The sequence below is a fragment of the Schistocerca americana genome, chromosome 10 (genome assembly GCF_021461395.2).
Source record: "Schistocerca americana isolate TAMUIC-IGC-003095 chromosome 10, iqSchAmer2.1, whole genome shotgun sequence".
NCBI lineage: Eukaryota > Metazoa > Arthropoda > Insecta > Orthoptera > Acrididae > Schistocerca > Schistocerca americana.
The window spans coordinates 60,074,942-60,094,377 of NC_060128.1; positions in this window are offsets into that span (position 1 = coordinate 60,074,942).

Here is a 19,436-nt window from a genome sequence, read left to right on the forward strand (position 1 = left end):
GAAGAGAATAAGAAGCAGTATTGAAAGTAGACTGCAAGAGGAGCAGTATGGTTTCAGACCGGGAAGATCAACAACGGACCTCATATTTGCGGTAAGGCAACTGCAGGAAAGGCACTATGAGTATGGGAAGGACTTAACCATGGCCTTTTTAGATATTGAGAAGGCGTATGACAGTATCTATAGGGACAAGCTCTGGGATGTGCTGAACGCAAAAGGGATAGATGAAGAGATAACACGAAAAGTCAGAAAAATGTATGAGGGAAGTGAGAGTTGTGTGAAAGTGGGGAGGGAACGTACTGCATGGTTCAAGCTGGAAAATGGGCTGCGACAGGGAAGTGCACTTTCGCCTTTATTGTTTATTATTATTATGGATGAAATCCTACAGCAAGTATCAGATGCAATTGGAGATCATAAAATGAAAGCAGTGCTTTTTGCCGATGACCTGATGTTATGGGGAAATTGGGAGGAGGTGCAAGAGCATGGGAGGCAACGGCAGCACAATATGGAATGCATTTCTCTGCAAAGAAAAGTGAAATAATTGTCACAACAAGGAAGAAGAATAGGCCAAATGTGGATATAACTTGTGGAGGGGAAAAACTACAAGTGGTAGAGAACTTCAAGTACCTGGGAAGCATGATTGAAAGTAAGGGGGGAAACGCAATGGAAATAAATGAAAGGTGCAGAAAAGCAAGGCTGTTCTTCAAATGCATTAGGGGGCTTATTTGGAGCAAGGAGGTGCCACAGAAATCCAAGGGAATTATATACCGAACCTACTTTGTCCCCATATTGGCATACGGAAGTGAGACATGGGTAATGCACAAAAGCGACAAAAGTAGAATACAGGCTAGTGAAATGAAGTTCCAGAGGAGCAGGTCGAGTGTAACAAGACGAGACAGATAGCGAAATGTGTATGTGAGGGAAAGACTAAAGGAGGAACCAGTACAGGACAGGATAGAAAAATCAAGACTGCAGTGGTATGGACACATGAAGAGAATGGATGAGGGAAGAATTCCAAAGAGGATGTTTGATCTGCAACTGGAGGGGAAGAGGCCCAGGGGAAGACCAAGAGATAGATGGGTGAAGGGAGTGAAGGAATGTGTGACGAGAAGAGGAGAGAACTGGACGAAGGTGGAAGAGGGGGAATGGTGGAAAGACAGAACACGATGGAGAGGCTTGTGTTCCCGACAGACCCACCCAGTGGCTGGAAACTGTCCAAGATGATGATGAAATGCTGAGCGCCATGACCAGGCAGTGCGAGTGATTCTGGGAAACAGTTTACAGTGGCTCTTACCTGCAGAGGGATTTCTGGCCGAAGCTCTCTGCTCCTTCCACTTAGGGTAGGACAGAAAGGCGCCAGTTCGTTAAACATTTTACCTGAGCCAGGCCATCGTAGAAGACAGCAAGATGGCTGAAAAGGAGTGGAGGAAGTCATTTAAGATAGAGTGCTGTAAACTGAGCCTTTGTGCAAACGGTCATAAAATTCCATGCATTTTCATGTTGGACGAGTGGCTGGTGTACGTCTATGGTATAGAGAGGACTATAATCCCCCCTCCAGGCATGACTGTCTTGGAGGCTTAACATCCGCCGGCCGCGGTGGTCTAGCGCTTCAGGCGCTCAGTCCGGAACCGTGCGACTGCTACGGTCGCAGGTTCGAATCCTATCTCGGGCATGGATGTGTGTGATGTCCTTAGGTTAGTTGGGTTTAAGTGGTTCTAAGTTCTAGGGGACTGATGACCACAGATGTTAAGTCCCATAGTGCTCAGAGCCATTTGCGCCATTTTTTGCTTATCATCCCTCTTTCAGAAACTGGAAATCGTCGGCGTGGAAAGATTGGGTCACTCTGTAAATGAGAGACTGAGATCTCGCCTAGATAGATGGTTTTTGCCAAAACGTGGCCATGCTTGCCATGAGAACGGTACCTCCCTAGTGTGACCGCTCAATGTCATTCAATACGATGACGACGACACGCCTCGATCGACGTTAGCACTCGTGGTGTCACTCGCCCTCATACATGGCAGTGGACGTTAGAAAATTCGTGACCCCTAGCTCAATGGTCGTCAATTGATTTAAATGTTATTCAATTACTGCCACGGGTGTGAGGAGAAAGAACAAAAAATTGTTCAAATGGCTCTGAGCACTATGGGAGTTAACATCTATGGTCATCAGTCCCCTAGAACTTAGAACTACTTAAACCTAACTAACCTAAGGACAGCACACAACACCCAGCCATCACGAGGCAGAGAAAATCCCTGACCCCGCCGGGAATCGAACCCGGGAACCCGGGCGTGGGAAGTGAGAACGCTACCGCACGACCACGAGATGCGGGCGGAGAAAGAACACACCCTGGTGGTACCAGCATTATGCGTATTTACAGGGTGTCCAGAAAAGGAAAATTAAATATCTCGAAAACAAAGATCGATAGAGGAATGCAGTAAACGGTATGTTTATTGTGAAAGCCGTAAGAAGTTTATGCAGTAGTTTGAAATAATAGTTACAAAAGCTGTTAACAGATGGCGCTGTAAGCTGTACAGCCCATATCAGCATACATAAGTGAAATAATCGTATGAAAACAGTCTTTGCAAACAATCACATCACAATGTTTTCAAAATGTTCATCATTGGCACTACAGAGGTGGCGCAAACGAAGAATGAAATTCGCCATCACATTTGGTAGTGTCTCAACCGAAATGGATTCACATGCCACAGAGATCGCCGATTCAGGCACGTCCAGCGTGGCGGGATGCTTCGGGTAGACCATGTCTTTCACTGTGCCCCACAAAAAAAAGAGTCACAGGGAGTCAAATCCGGCGAATATGGAGGCCAATCCATGCCTGCACCAGTAAATTTTGGGTATTCCAAAGCAATGACTCGATTCCCGAAGTATTTCTCAAGAAAGCGAAACACTTGTTCGGTCCGATGTGGTCGGGCTCCATCTTGCATAAACCATTCAGTACCTGTCGATCCTCTAACGCTTGCTGTGTGGCAACAAATTGTTCCAAAATTGCAACGTAACGTGAACCAGTGACCGTTTCTCGAATGAAAAAAAGGGCCAATAATGCCTCTGATGCATACTGCAGCCCACACAGTAACTTTAGGAGAATACAGGGGTTTCGCTTCACACCAATATGGATTTTCGGACCCCCAAAACCACCAGTTCTGCTTATTCACGTATCCATTCAGGCGTAAGTGTGCTTCATCTGTAAACCAGATGCAGCCAACATCAAATCCTTCACTATCAATCATTGTGAGCATCCGATTAGCAAAGGCAACCCTTTGTTGCACAGCTCGTACGGGTATGGCTTGGTGCGTTTGAATTTTGAATGGAAACATGTGTAGGATCTTTCTCAGTATTTTCTGCGTGCTGGAACGCTTCGAACCAGTCTCAGATGCAATTCTATGGACGGATGACATTAGATTTCGCTGAGTAATTCCAGAAACTGTGGCGATATTTTCAGGCGTAACTGCGGGTTGCTTGCGGCCAACATGCCCCACTGTTCGCTGAAATTTTGCGAAGAGCGTATGAATGGTTTTTGCATCGGATCCTTTTGGAACATTAAATCGTGCTTGAAAACTTCGCCTTGTTGCCGTAGGACTCTCTTCTGACCTGCGGTACTCTAGCACCAGAAAAACGCGTTGTTCAATGGAGTACATGGTTTTAATCTCTTCCTTCGGTACGCTAACCTCCTTTCACGTTTCAATAGTGGAACTGATCGCTCTGGGCTTCAGATCAGTATTTATACTAGGCATTACGTATGGCGATTACAGCGCCCTCTGTTAGCAGCTTTTGTAACTATTATTTCAAACTGCTGTATAAACTTCTTACAGCTTTCACAATAAACGTACCGTTTACTGCATTCCTCTATCGATTTTTGTTTTCGAGATATTTAATTTTGAAATCAGGGAGTCCTTTTCTGGACACCCTGTAGATGTTCGATTAATCTGAATGGTTTGCAATGTTCCAGCGATTCTATTCGAACTCTATGCTGATGTACCGACAAGGACCATTTTCGCAGATAAACTTGCAAGTACGTAATGGATGTTCAGTTTCTCAATACAGTTCGTCGCACTCACACTTTATACATCCGCTGTAAGAACAAATTTTATGCATTTACATTTTTGGTGTCCCACATTATTGGTTGGCTAAATATTATGACGATACGTTGATACAACCTCCACAGATATTGTTTATCATGTAGCCAAGACTACGTAATGAAGCCAAAATTGTGGATAAAATTGAAATGTAGTTTGTTTATGAACACTTTTCTTTTCACTAACTAAATATGAAATATGAATCGGGATTGTAGGTGATGATCCTATCTGTTGTGTACATAGTTCCGCGTAGTCAGCGCGTACACAACTTTCCCACTAGAGCGCGTCCCGCTAAGCACAACAACGCAGGCGCAGCGGTCGTCCGTCTCCGCACTACGAGATGGCGCTGTCTTAGAGATGGACCAAATTCTGCTTCCGCCGATCCGCGTATTAATATGTCAGGCTGCTAACGTGGAACCTTTTCTCCTCGCAGATCACACTCGCGCAGTGATACCTGAACGTGCGAGGTATTATAACGAGTGTACACACCTCCGATTAGTCAGTCTGCATTAGTCTGTACCAGTCTATACTCAAGTTTCAGTCTACGCCTAATAAGATTATCATATTCCTGTACATAGCCATGAAGATAAATGTATAGACACTTTGTCAAGTATCAGAGATATATGTGAGAATAAGTTTAACGTACCAAGACCAAAGGAACTTCAGATTGTCAATTGTAAATAGCATCCCGAACCAAGTTAAGTAATTTTTATGCTGGTTATTATTTTAATAAATGTGTGTGAAAATTAATCAAGTTCTGTTTAAAGTTTGTCACCGTCAATCTACTACTCTAAGCGTGCGAGTGGCATTTCTATCGTCTGACCTAATGGCAGAAGATAAACACGCCACGATAAGACCACGAGACATATTGCTGACACTCGCCTACTTCGTTAGAGCGACAAGTCAAATAATCTGATGGTGTGTACCGAAGGTCTTACAGTACGCACTCCACGCTATCCTTCTTTTCAGTATTAGAATGGTCGATGTCGTGTTCTGAATAACGCGTGTCATATAATGTCCAAATATCGACACGACGCAGGCTCTCAATTCGGCACTTGAATGTCTGTTCTTCGCTCTCTAAATGTTCGATGTGATTGTCTTTCACACGCAGGGTTCAATTTAACGGTGTATGCACTGTTTTTAGTACTTTAGGTCCCCGTTAATTAATATCTGGTAGTTACTAAGCGAACTATATTTATGCTGGCGCGTTGTTTGTATCAGTTACCCCCGCAACCGTCCAAGGATAAGATTCTCTTAATGTTCCGCGCTCACCCGTTTCACAATTTTATAAAATGCAGAATTACGTAAACTATAGCTTTCCGTTGCGTACAACCTTCGTGCGTTCCACAACCATAATAGTTTCCCAAGAGTATTTTTCCCAGCTAACACAAAGTTCGAATTATGTTGTCGGAATCATTTTCACTTCACCCGACAATAAACGTCTCTGATCACTTCGTCACACGTAATGTATTTTAAACGTGCTTGAAGAGTCTTTAAATAATCTCCATAACGAATTACCACTTTTTCTTCGACTAACCCGATCGCGATAACTGAAGGTAGAGAGCTCAATAATGTGTTACATGTTCCTTTATACGTATTAAAAAACAAACGCGCCCCTATACTTTTGTGTCCCGCTTGGTTTTTGGTACTTTGCATTTAATTACTTTTCATTACATTCTTACTAATACTGTGCAGTTATTAAAGTTTCGTATTACTTTCCCCTTTTTAATTCTTCCAAAATAAAGTTGATTTATCCCCGATTTTAATTAATATGATGCTAATTGACACGCCAGCCCGCAAAGTACCGTTATACTAGTCTCAAATCATCTTCTTTGTAGACAAGGGAGGATTGGATTCGCTGATTGGGTCCTCTCACAATACGCAGCTTGGGAACCCAGCGCGCTGTCGGAATTGGCTATCAAGCCAACATAACCATCAAGAGGGGAGATTCTAATACTAGAGGATAGTTCCATTGGTTTGTGCAATATGGGGGTGGTTTTGTTGTGCTAATTCAGCTCCCGTACCGAAGCTTGGTGGAAAGTGTTGGCGATTTTTCGAGAACTTTCGTCTTCTGTTCCTCCCCTAGTGGAGAACTGCAGGTCTTTCCATGGTGGGTCAGACTTGTGGTCTGTACCCTGTGGCAGTTCACAACCGTTTTTTGGTCATCAGTCTACTGACTGGTTTGATGCGGCCCGCCACGAATTCCTTTCCTGTGCTAACCTCTTCATCTCAGAGTAGCACTTGCAATCTACGTCCTCAATTATTTGCTTGATGTATCCCAATCTCTGTCTTCCTCTACAGTTTTTGCCCTCTACAGCTCCCTCTAGTACCATGGAAGTCATTCCCTCATGTCTTAGCAGATGTCCTATCTTCCTGTCCCTTCTCCTTATCACTGTTTTCCACATATTCCTTTCCTCTCCGATTCTGCGTAGAACCTCCTCAGTCCACCTAATTTTCAACATTCGTCTATAGCACCGCATCTCAAATGCTTCGATTCTCTTCTGTTCCGGTTTTCACACAGTCCATGTTTCACTACCATACAATGCTGTACTCCAGACGTACATCCTCAGAAATTTCTTCCTCAAATTAAGGCCGGTATTTGATATTAGTAGACTTCTCTTGGCCAGAAATGCCTTTTTTGCCATAGCGAGTCTGCTTTTGATGTCCTCCTTGCTCCGTCCGTCATTGGTTATTTTACTGCCTAGATAGCAGAATTCCTTAACTTCATTGACTTCGTGACCATCAATCCTGATGTTAAGTTTCTCGCTGTTCTCATTTCTACTACTTCTCATTACCTTCGTCTTTCTCCGATTTACTCTCAAACCATACTGTGTACTCATCAGACTGTTCATTCCGTTCAGCAGATCATTTAATTCTTCTTCACTTTCACTGAGGATAGCAATGTCATCAGCGAATCGTATCACTGATATCCTTTCACCTTGTATTTTAGTTCCACTCCCGAACCTTTCTTTTATTTCCATCATTGCTTCCTCGATGTACAGATTGAAGAGTAGGGGCGAAAGGCTACAGCCTTGTCTTACACCCTTCTTAATACGAGCACTTCGTTCTCGATCGTCCACTCTTACTATTCCCTCTTGGTTGTTGTACATACTGTATATGACCCGTCTCTCCCTATAGCTTACCCCTACTTTTTTCAGAATCTCGAACAGCTTGCACCATTTTATACTGTCGAACGCTTTTTCCAGGTCGACAAATCCTATGAAACTGTCTTGATTTTTCTTTAGCCTTGCTTCCATTATTAGCCGTAACGTCAGAATTGCCTCTCTCGTCCCTTTACTTTTCCTAAAGCCAAACTGATCGTCACCTAGCGCATTCTCAATTTTCTTTTCCATTGTTCTGTATATTATTCTTGTGAGCAACTTCGATGCATGTGTACTGACAGTAGAACTAGATATTATCTCGGACGTATTGTGTGCCACGAGGGTATACTTATTCGTCCTGAGTCGGCGGTCTGAAGTTTAACGCTGGCAGCATAAAGAGTGAGAGCCTCTGAGTCAAAGTGGTTTGGCAAGACCAGCGAGCAGGTACACCTCACACTGCCGAATTTGAGAGCTCTGATAGGGAAGTTCCCCGCGTTCTCATAGTCAGAACGCAAGACCGCGTAGTTCGCATATTTTCGTGGACGCGTCAGGACGTCACAGCTGCCGCTCCTCGCATTCCTGATTCCTGCTGCCGCCTGAGTCAAGGTGAAAGGGGAAAGTACGGCTGCACCGTCGTAGGGTTGTTGAGTGATATTCACAGCACACTGCTGTTAGCTGGACCATAGTTTGTGGTACAGTTGCTCGTAGTTGACTCCATTTGAACAGAGTTGGGCCTGTAACAGGAGTCCTCTTCCAGCATTACCTTTCCTCAACAGTAGTTGTCGATATCAGTAATATTTTTCCATTTTTGGATAGGTGAATATTATCTCAGTTGCTTCTCTGAAAACTTCAACATATTTCAAGCTAATATTTAAGAAAAATTACTTTATTTGTGATGTTATAATTGATGAGTACTAGTTCTGAATGTACAGTTAAAATCATTTTTTTAGAAACATTTGAAATTACGAACTATTGACACACTTAACATTTCTGTTATTAATTACGCAATACTGTGCTGGCTACTGCGTTTATTTCTGGATTTATTTATGAAATAATAATCGAAATTAACGCTAGTACGAATTCATTTCTTAACGAAAATTGTAACCCCTTTGGAATATTGCTATTTCCGCATAGAGTGAGAGTCGTAACCAAGCCTTTGATGTGATCGGACGTACCTTTGCGATTTATACGATCACTGTAATTTCGGCTTTGTTAATGTGAAAAAACAGAAGACTATCATATACTAAAACGAGACAAAATATATTTACCTAAAAACAAAAATTCTGCAACAACTATCTTCAAATTTACTTAGGTCAATCCAACAGTGAGGACCTAAAACGTGACGTTTTCAGCTTCAAGTATCACAGCCCTAGACAAGATGAACTGGAGCCAATTCCGCATGACGAGCCAAGTAAACTAGAAAGTTTATTGTAATCTTTGCTCCTCTCAAATCTTTATCAAAGACTAACGTGGACCACAAATGGAATTAAGAAGGAGGGGGAAGATTACAGCCCTCACAGTGAGTTAATGCAAACAGAGTGATCAATTATTCAAAATGACCGTCACACTCGTATTATTTATATTGCCTCCAACCGGTTTCAACCCGCGACGGGGTCATCTTCAGGGCAATTTACACCATTTGGTCGCTCGCTGGAGTCGTCACCCTGCCTGTGCACGGTTGGTAACTACAGGGTTATTACAAATGATTAAAGCGATTTCACAGCTCTACAATAACTTTATTATTTGAGATATTTCCACAATGCTTTGCACACACATACAAAAACTCAAAAAGTTTTTTTAGGCATTCGCAAATGTTCGACAACTGTCCCTTTTGTGATTCGGCAGACATCAAGCCGATAATCAAGTTCCTCCCACACTCGGCGCAGCATGTCCCCATCAATGAGTTCGAAAGCATCGTTGATGCGAGCTCGCAGTTCTGGCACGTTTCTTGGTAGAGGAGGTTTAAACACTGAATCTTTCACATAACCCCACAGAAAGAAATCGCATGGGGTTAAGTCGGGAGAGCGTGGAGGCCATGACATGAATTGCTGTTCATGATCTCCACCACGACCGACCCATCGGTTTTCCAATCTCCTTTTTAAGAAATGCCGAACATCGTGATGGAAGTGCGGTGGAGCACCATCCTGTTGAAAGATGAAGTCGGCGCTGTCGGTCTCCAGTTGTGGCATGAACCAATTTTCCGCGCGCTACGCGTGAAACTTGCCCACACGCGTTCAACCGTTTCTTCGCTCACTGCAGGCCGACCCGTTGATTTCCCCTTACAGAGGCATCCAGAAGCTTTAAACTGCGCATACCATCGCCGAATGGAGTTAGCAGTTGGTGGATCTTTGTCGAACTTCGCCCTGAAGTGTCGTTGCACTGTTATGACTGACTGATATGAGTGCATTTCAAGCACGACATACGCTTTCTCGGCTCCTGTCGCCATTTTGTCTCAGTGCGCTCTCGAGCGCTCTGGCGGCAGAAACCTGAAGTGCGGCTTCAGCCGAACAAAACTTCATGAGTTTTTCTACGTATCTGTAGTGTGTCGTGACCATATGTCAATCAATGGAGCTACAGTGAATTTATGAAATCGCTTCAATCATTTGTAATAGCCCTGTATAGTTAGAGCGACGAAATGGTGAAAATCTCCCCGAAGATGACCGCGTCACGGGTTGAAACCGGTTGGAGGCAAAATAAATAATGCGATTGTGACTGTCGTTTTGAATAATTGATTATAAGTGAATTAATCGCTGTTATCTCTACACAATTATGTTGTCTAGAAACTCAAACAAAGTGAGATTGCATTGTAAAAGGGATTAATTCAGGGGAGCGAATTTGCATTGCTTCTACCCCAATGTATGCTTTGCCTATTAAAAACCTTTCCTTATGTGATTTGTTTTTGTCATTTTTGTGCAAGATTTACCAACTAGTTGTAGTGTCACTAAAGGTTCAATAAAACCTGTCATTATTTCGTAAAATGGAATACGCCATTGATCTCATTGATATTCCCTCTACTATTCACTATCTGTATTTTCTTATGGAGGTACATGAGTACCTTCACTCAGACATATATTTTAGATTAAAGCGAGTGATGGCTTGCAACACTGTTGTTCTTGTGGTCTTCAGTCCTGAGAATGGTTTGATGCAGCTCTCCATGTTACCCTATCCTGCGCAAGTTTCTTCATCTCCCAGTACCTACTGCAACCTACATCCTTCTGAATCTCCTTAATGTATTCATCTCTTGGTCTCCCTCTACGATTTTTACCCTCCACGCTGCCCTCCAATACTAAATTGTTGATCCCTCGACGTCTCAGAACATGTCCTACCAACCGGTCCCTTCTTCTAGTCAAGTTGTGCCACAAGCTCCTCTTCTCTCCAGTCCTATTCAATACCTCCTCATTAGGTATGTGATCTACCCATCTAATCTTCACCATTCTTCTGTAGCACCACATTTCGAAAGCTTCTATTCTCTTCTTGTCCAAACTATTTATAGTTGGCGTTTCACTTCCATACATGGCTACACTCCATACAAATACTTTCAGAAACGACTTCCTGACATTTAAATCTATACTCGATATTAACAACTGTTTCTTTTTCAGTAACGCTTTCCTTGCCATTGCCAGCCTACATTTTATATCCTGTCTACTTCGACCATCTTCAGTTGTTTTGCTCCCCAAATGTCAAAACTCCTTTACTACTTTAAGTGCCTCATTTCCTAATCTAATTCCCTCATCATCACCCGACTTCATTCATTCCATTATCTTCGTTTTGCTTTTGTTGATGTTCATCTTATATCCTCCTTTCAAGACACTTCCCATTCCGTTCAACTGCTCTTCCAAGTCCTTTGCTGTCTCTGACAGAATTATAATGTCATCGGCGAACCTCAAAGTTTTTATTTCTTCTCCAGGGATTTTAATACCAACTCCGAACTTTTCCTTTGTTTCTTTTATTGCTTGTTCAATATACAGATTGAATAACATCGGGGAGAGGCTACAACCCTGTCTCACTCCCTTCCCAACCACTGCTTGCCTTTCATAACCCTCGACTCTTATAACTCTCATCTGGTTTCTGTACAAATTGTAAATAGCCTTTCACTCCCTGTATTTTACCCCTGCCACCTTCAGAATTTGAAAGAGAGTATTCCAATCAACATTGTCAAAAGCTTTCTCTGAGTCTACAAATGCTACAAATGTAGGTTTGCCTTTCCTTAATCTATTTTCTAAGATAAGTCGTAGGGTCAGTATTGCCTCACCTGTTCCAACATTTCTACGGAATCCAAACTGATCTTCCCCGAGGTCGGCTTCTACCAGTTTTTCCATTCGTCTGTAAAGAATTCACGTTAGTATTTTGCAGCCGTGACTTATTAAACTGATAGTTCGGTAATTTTCACATCTGTCAACACCTGCTTTCTTTGGGATTGGAATTATTATATTCTTCTTTAAGTCTAAGGGTATTTCGGCTGTCTTATACATCTTGCTCACCAGATGGTAGAATTTTGTCAGGGCTGACTCCCCCAAGGCTGTCAGTTGTTCTAACGGAATGTTGTCTACTCCGCGGCCTTGTTTCGACTCAGGTCTTTCAGTGCTCTGTCAAACTCTTCACGCAGTATCATATCTCCCATTTCATCTTCATCTACATCCTCTTCCACTTCCATAATATTGACCTGAAGTACATCGCCCTTGTATAGACCCTCCCATATACTCCTTCCACCTTTCTGCTTTCCCTTCTTTGCTTAGAACTGGGCTTCCATCTGAGCTCTTGATATTCATGCAAGTGGTTCTCTTTTCTCCAAAGGTGTCTTTAATTTTCCTGTAGGCAGTATCTATCTTACCCCTAGTGAGCCTCTACATCCTTACATTTGTCCTCTAGCCATCCCTGCTTAGCCATTTGGCACTTCCTATCGATCTCATTTTTGAGGCGTTTGTATTCCTTTTTGCCTGCTTCATTTACTGCATTTTTATATTTTCTTCTTTCATCAATTAGATTCAATACTTATTCTGTTGCCCAAGGATTTCTACTAGCCCTCGTCTTTTTACCTACTTGATGCTCTACTGTCTTCACTATTTCATCCCTCAAAGTTACCCATTCTTCTTCTACTGTATTTCTTTCCCCCATTCCTGTCAATTGTTCCCTTATGCTCTCCCTGAAACTCTGTACAACCTCTGGTTCTTTCAGTTTATCCAGGTCCCATCACCTTAAATTCCCACGTTTTTGCCGTTTCTTCAGTTTTAATCTACAGCTCATAACCAATAGATTGTGGTCAGAGTCCACATCTACCCCTGGAAATGTCTTGCAATTTAAATATATATTATACTAGAACTGACATGTGATTATATTTTCACGCAATTTGGGTGCATAGATCCTGAGAAATCGGTACCTAGAACAACCACCTCTGGCCGTAATAACGGCCTTGATACGCCTGGGCATAGAGTCAAACAGAGCTTGGATGGCGTGTACAGGTACAGCTGCCCATGCAGCTTCAACACGATACCACAGTTCATCAAGAGTAGTGACTGGCGTATTGTGACGAGCCAGTTGCTCGGCCACCATTGACCAGACGTTTTCAATTGGTGAGAGATCTGGAGAACGTGCTGGCCAGGGCAGCAGTCGAACATTTCCTGTATCCAGAAAGGCCTGTACAGGACCTGCAACATGCGATTGTGCATTATCCTGCTGAAATGTAGGGTTTCGCAGGGATCGAATTAAGGGTACAGTCCCGGGTCGTAACACATCTGAAATGTAACGTCCACTGTTCAAATTGAGGTCAATGCGAACAAGAGGTGACCGAAACGTGTAACCAACGGCACCCCATACCATCGCGCCGGGTGATACGGCAGTATGGCATGACGAATACACGCTTCCAATGTGCATTCACTGCGATGTTGCCAGACACGGATGCGACCATCATGATGCTGTAAACAGAACCTGGATTGATCCTAAAAAATGGCGTTGTGCCATTCGTGCACCCAGGTTCGTCGTTGAGTACACCATCGCAGTCGCTCCTGTCTGTGATGCAGCGTCAAGGGTAACCGCAGCCACGCTCTCCGAGCTGATAGTCCGTGCTGCTGCAAACGTCGTCGAACTGTTCGTGCAGATGGTTGTTGCCTTGCAAACGTCCCCATCTGTTGACTCAGGGATCGAGACGTGGCTGCACGATCCGTTACAGCCGTGCGAATAAGATGCCTGTCATCTCGACTGCTGGTGATACGAGGCCGTTGGGATCCAGCACGGCGTTCCGTATTACCCTCCTGAACCCACCGATTCCATATTCTGCTAACAGTCATTGGATCTCGACCAAAGCGAGCAGCAATGTCGCGATACGATAAACCGCAATCGCGGTAGGCTACAATCCGACCTTTATCAAAGTCGGAAACGTGATGGTACGCATTTCTCCTCCTTACACGAGCCATCACAACAACGTTTCACCAGGCAACTCCGGTCAACTGCTGTTTGTGTATGAGAAACCGGTTGGAAGCTTTCCTTATGTCAGCACGTTGTGTCACCACCGGCGCCAACCTTGTGTGAATGCTCTGAAAAGCTAATCATTTGCATATCACAGCATCTTCTTCCTGCCGGTTAAATTTCGCGTCTGTAGCACGTCATCTTCGTGGTATAGCAATTTTAATGGCCAGTAGTGTATATACTACAAAACACGGCAGGGGAGACAATTACCAGAGAAAGAGAAAGCTACAGGAGGTGGAAAAAGATACTGAAAATCCAAAAACACTGTACATTTCCATGTCTAATACGGTGTCGGAAAACCATTGGCATTCAAATCAGCTTCCATTCGTCGGACAATGGATGGATACACCTCCTGTATGGTTTTCGAGTAAATTTTATGTCATCCATACTGCAAAATATTGGCAATTTCAGTTAACGAGGATGGGACGGATAATGACGACGCAGCCATCTCACCTCAATAATATTGAGATCTGATGACTGTGGCAGCCAGTGAAGATGTGACAATTGATCTCAGTGTCACGAAACTAGTCCTGGACGATGCAGGCTGTGTGAAACGGAACCCTTGCTTTCTAAGCATTAAATCGGTACTTCCTGTTTCTCATCGTTGCAGAATGTACTCCAGTGTTATTTCTGCTTCAGCGCCAGCAGTGAGAAAGATCTTCATGCTCTTTCCTCGAATGTTCTCTTTCTCACCACTTTCATCGTAACTTCTCTGTACGCTTTTGATTATTTCTTCGCCTGTTAAAGTTTTGTCATAAACAGTTGCTCGTCCTACAACGTACTCGGCAGCAAAGGCTTTCTCCGAAGAACCTGAGTTCAGCTCATCTCTGCTTTATGTCAGCCATAACATGTTTCGCTTTAGAAGCCATGACGCTGAACCGTAAAGAGAGCCGCAATTTCGGACACGTGTAGCATTTCAGGAAACATCATGATGTAAATTTGTTACGTGTTTCTGGGAAGACTGTTTGATAAAGAGAAGAAACAACCAAAGTACTCATGGTACCGTATATAAAAATCTCTCCACTAACGCCTGTAACACCCCGTAAATGCACAGGTATTAAAGCAAAAATTAAAACACATGCAGGATTCCCAGATGAAATTATAATAGATAAGGGGATTAGACAAGGAGACTCGCTAAGCCCTTTCCCATTAACCTAAATAATGGACCACGTCATTGATGCCGAAAGAAAGAAACCAGCCTTTAAAATGGGAAATAGAGTAGTAAATACTATATATTATGACGATTTTTCTGTACTGGTACCAAATAAGGGTGTTTCAAAATGAATATACGGGTTTTCACGCTTTCTAGCACATATTACATTCACCTTACAATTATAAATAATACACCAAATGAAAGAGAAACACAAACAGTTTTTCTTACAATTATTCGGTGAGAACACCCACCACACATCGAGGCGATAGGCGAGCTGTTCCGAAACCTTGATCAGTGTGTCAGGAGAAAGTGTTGCAATAACACTGTTTCTAAAGTCAGAGAGATCAGCTGGTGTCGGAGACACACACACACACACATGGTCGAGTGAGAGCGTGTGTGAACGTGGAAGTCATGCATAAAATGCTGTGTCAGCCGGCCCCTTGCTCTTAATCCATCGGTCGGATACATCGTCGTTTTAACCAGTCGCGCACTGAGCTATGCCGGTGAGGCGGCGCACCATCTCGCTCAAAAATAAACATGTGTTGTTCAGCTCCGCCCATTGAGGCACGGGCTACAGATGTAGCACATCAAGATAAGAAACGTCAGTTACAGGTGATACAGCGAAAAAAAAGGCCCGTAAACTTTCCACGGGGATATTTCTTGGGGCTAAGCGTGAAAGACTCGCGCTTGTTCAACACGTTTTCCAGTCACTCTTTGTCATTCCATACCCTTCCTGTTGCGCACAGGTACACAAACAAAACTGTTTGAGTTGTTCTTTCATTTGGTGTATTATTTACAATTGTAAGTTGAAAGTCATAAATGCTACAACACTTTAAAACCGGTATGTTCATTTTGAAACACCCTGTATAATTTACAAAGGTTACTCTAGCGTTTAAAAAAAAAAAGTTGAGCAATATAACACAGTAACCTTACCGTAGAATACTAAGCGTGTGATAATAACGGAAACACCTGTAAGATGTAGTCAGAAGCAGGTAATGTGTCAACTGAACAAATTACGAGTTTTAATTATCTAGGGACTGTTACCAACAGCTAAACTGTGGAAATGGAAAACCAACTGACAAAAGCAGTAAGGGATACCAGATGCCAGCAGAATAGTGCTTGCAGAAAGAAATTTATGACAGCTTAGGGGAAAATATAAACATCAAAACAATGGTGCGTCTCGTTATGACGTATGGAGCAGAAACGATAACGATAAAACAAAATTTAATAGCAATGGAAATGAAGCTCCTAGAACAGACGCAAGCAGTAACTGCGCGGGACAAAAGAACAAATGAATCGATAAGAGAAAACTGTGGAATACAAGGTATAAATAAATGGATGAATACAAGGAAAAGAAATCGGTAGGATCATGTGTAAAGATTGCACCCCATAAGATTCGTTAAAATTTGTAATAATGGACGACTGCAAGGGAAATGAGTACCCAGACGACCACCCAAGAGATGGAACAGCATTTGTTACGGTACATCCACGAAATCAGGCAGACAAACAGGGAAAATCCCAGGCAGAAGGAGAAGAAGGAGAAGAAGAAGAAAAAGAAGGAGAAGAGCTTACACGGAAAGATTTTAGTTTTCATTCTTCCCCACTTACTATTCAAGAGTGGAATGGTAGAGGAGTTGAAAGAAGATCTATTAGCCTTCTTCCAAAAATTGAAGGGTGTATTGGAAAGTACTTACGTAGATGTAGATGCAATAGATACCTTCGGAAGATACGGCAGTTTCCCTCCTTTGTGCTGTGTCCCTAACGACCCAGTGGATGGTACGCTAAAACCTCGATCTCTCTACTTTTTTTCCCAGTCCTTCAGGCAAATAGCAATACATCGCAAGTCTCAAACCGCTAGTGGAACAGAAATAGGGCTTTTGTGTAAGAAAACGTGCCAGAAACTTGTCACCGGAAGTTTTCTGTACTAAGCTACTTTTGTTTAGAATGGTATTCCGAAAGCACTTATTTAAAGCTTGAAGAATGATATAATGAGTCTCAAATGAATATGCACAGGAACAATGAGCTGAAAATCAAAAGAACCGTTTCCTTTCCTTTCATTCAAGGGAGGCGGACGTAGCTTAGCTCCATCAGCGCGGGGACCATTCTGCGATTAAAGCTGCTTGCGGCTTTATTGCCAATGAGCCATTCATATGCAAGTGACTGATGCTTTATGAATCAGACGAGGTCATATGTTTGGCCTGTAGAGGCCTCATTCATTCTGCCGTTGTGGTCATTTAGCTAAATAACTTTTACCGACATAAGGGTATGAGAGAGGCAGGTGTGATATTGCGACTGATAATGGATCCAAGGGTTCAGAAATATCGAGACACGTTCCATAGCATTTGTCGACGAGCAAAGAGAGCTCGATAATGTAAAATCGAGGAAGATGTTTAATATTCTTAGCAAAACACGAGTAGGCTGGAGGGAAAATATACAATCCGTACAAAACGCTAGGGTCTGTGTGATCCGTTCAAAAAAAATGGTTCAAATGGCTCTGAGCACTATGGGACTCAACTTCTGTGGTCATAAGTCCCCTAGAACTTAGAACTACTTAAACCTAACTAACCTAAGGACATCACACACATCCATGCCCGAGGCAGGATTCGAACCTGCGACCGTAGCGGTCGTGCGGTTCCAGACTGTAGCGCCTTTAACCGCTCGGCCACTCCGGCCGGCGTGTGTGATTCGTAGGTTAGGTCTAACACAGGTGATCAGACTGACAATAGCTGCAGAACTTCATTTAGAAATTCAGAAAACATGCTTCCCACAAATATGCGAGAACAGGAACGGTTCAGATATCGAACCCTGCGTAATACTGGTCATAATTCGTACACGCTGACATCCATCACCAAAGCTGCACGGAATATCTAATGAGATCCCTTTTACCAGTTTCACATGTAATGCATCAGTTACTCATCGTATTGTAAGAGCTATAAACTTGAACTTTCTGCAAAAGATAATTTAACGTGCATAGCAGAATATCTAAGCTCACACAAAGCCCCATTAGTTGAAATTGTGCCATTAACGTGTTTTAATACACAATCACTGAAATGGTGAATAATATGCCCAGTGGAGAGACCATTTTAGTCATACATTTGATGCGCGGTCTGTTTCACATACACTACGTGATCAAAAGTATCCGGACACCTGGCTGAAAATGACTTACAAGTTCGTGGCGTCCTCCATCGGTAATGTAGAATTCAGTACGGTGTTGGCCCACCCTTAGCCTTGATGACAGCCTTCACTCTCGCAGGCATACGTTCAGTAAGGTGCTGGAAGGTTTCTTGGGGAATGGCAGCCCATTCTTCACTGCACTGAGGAGAGGTATCGATATCGGTCGCTGAGGCCGGCACGAAGTCGGCGTTCCAAAACATCCCAAACGTATTCTATAGGGTTCAGGTCAGGGCTCCGTGCAGGTCAGTCCATTACAGGGACGTTATTGTCGTGTATCCACTCCACCACAGGCCGTACATTATGAACAGGTCCTCGATCGTGTTGAAAGATGCAGTCGCCATTCCCCAATTGCTCTTCAACAGTTGGAAGCAAGAAGATGCTTAAAACATTGATGTAGGCCTGTGCTGTGATACTTCCACGCAAAATAACAAGGGGTGCAAGCCTCCTCCATGAAAAACACGACCACACCATAACTCCATCGCCTCCGCATTTTACTGTTGGCACTACACACGCTGGCAGATGACGTTTACCGGGCATTCGCCATACCCACACCTCGCCGTCGGATCGCCACATTGTGCACCGTGATTCGTCATTCCACACAACGTTTTTCCATTGTTCAGTCATCCAATGTTTACGCTCCTTACACGAAGCGAGACGTCGTTTGGAATTTACCGTCGTCATGTGTGGCTTATGAGCAGCCGATCGATCATGAAATCCAAGTTTTCTCACCTCCCGCCTAACTGTCATAGTATTTCCAGTGGATCTTGATGCAGTTTGGAATTCCTGTGTGGTGGTCTGGACAGATGTCTGCCTATTACACATTACGACCCTCTTCAACTATCGGCGGTCTGTGCCAGTCAACAGATGAGGCCGGCCTGTAAGCTTTTGTGCTGTACGTGTCCCTTTATGGTTCCACTTCACTATCACATCGGAAACAATGGAGCTAGGGACGTTTAGGAGTGTGGAAATTTCGCGTAGAGACGTATGAGAGAACTGGCACCCAATCACCTGACAACGTTCGACGTCCGTGACTTACGAAGTGTGCCCAATTCTACTCTCTCACGATGTATAATGACTACTGAGGTCGCTGATATGAAGTACCTGGTAGCACAATCCACCTAATATGAAAAAAGTATGTTTTTGGGATACTTTTGATCCGATAGTGTGGCGGGTAGGCCGGCCACGGTGGCCGAGCGGTTCTAGGCGCCTCAGTCCGGAACCGCGCGACTGCTACGGTCGTAGGTTCGAATCCTGGCTCGGGCATGGATGTGTGTGATGTCCTCAGGTTAGTTAGGTTTAAGTAGTTCTAAGTTCTAGGGGTCTGATGACCTCAGATGTTAAGTCTCTTAGTCCTCAGAGCCATTTATTTTTTCTGTAGGCGGGTAGACTTGTAACAATAATTTTACAACATTACATTTAGCAGCTCTGAAAAGGTACTATACATAAGTAAATTTATTG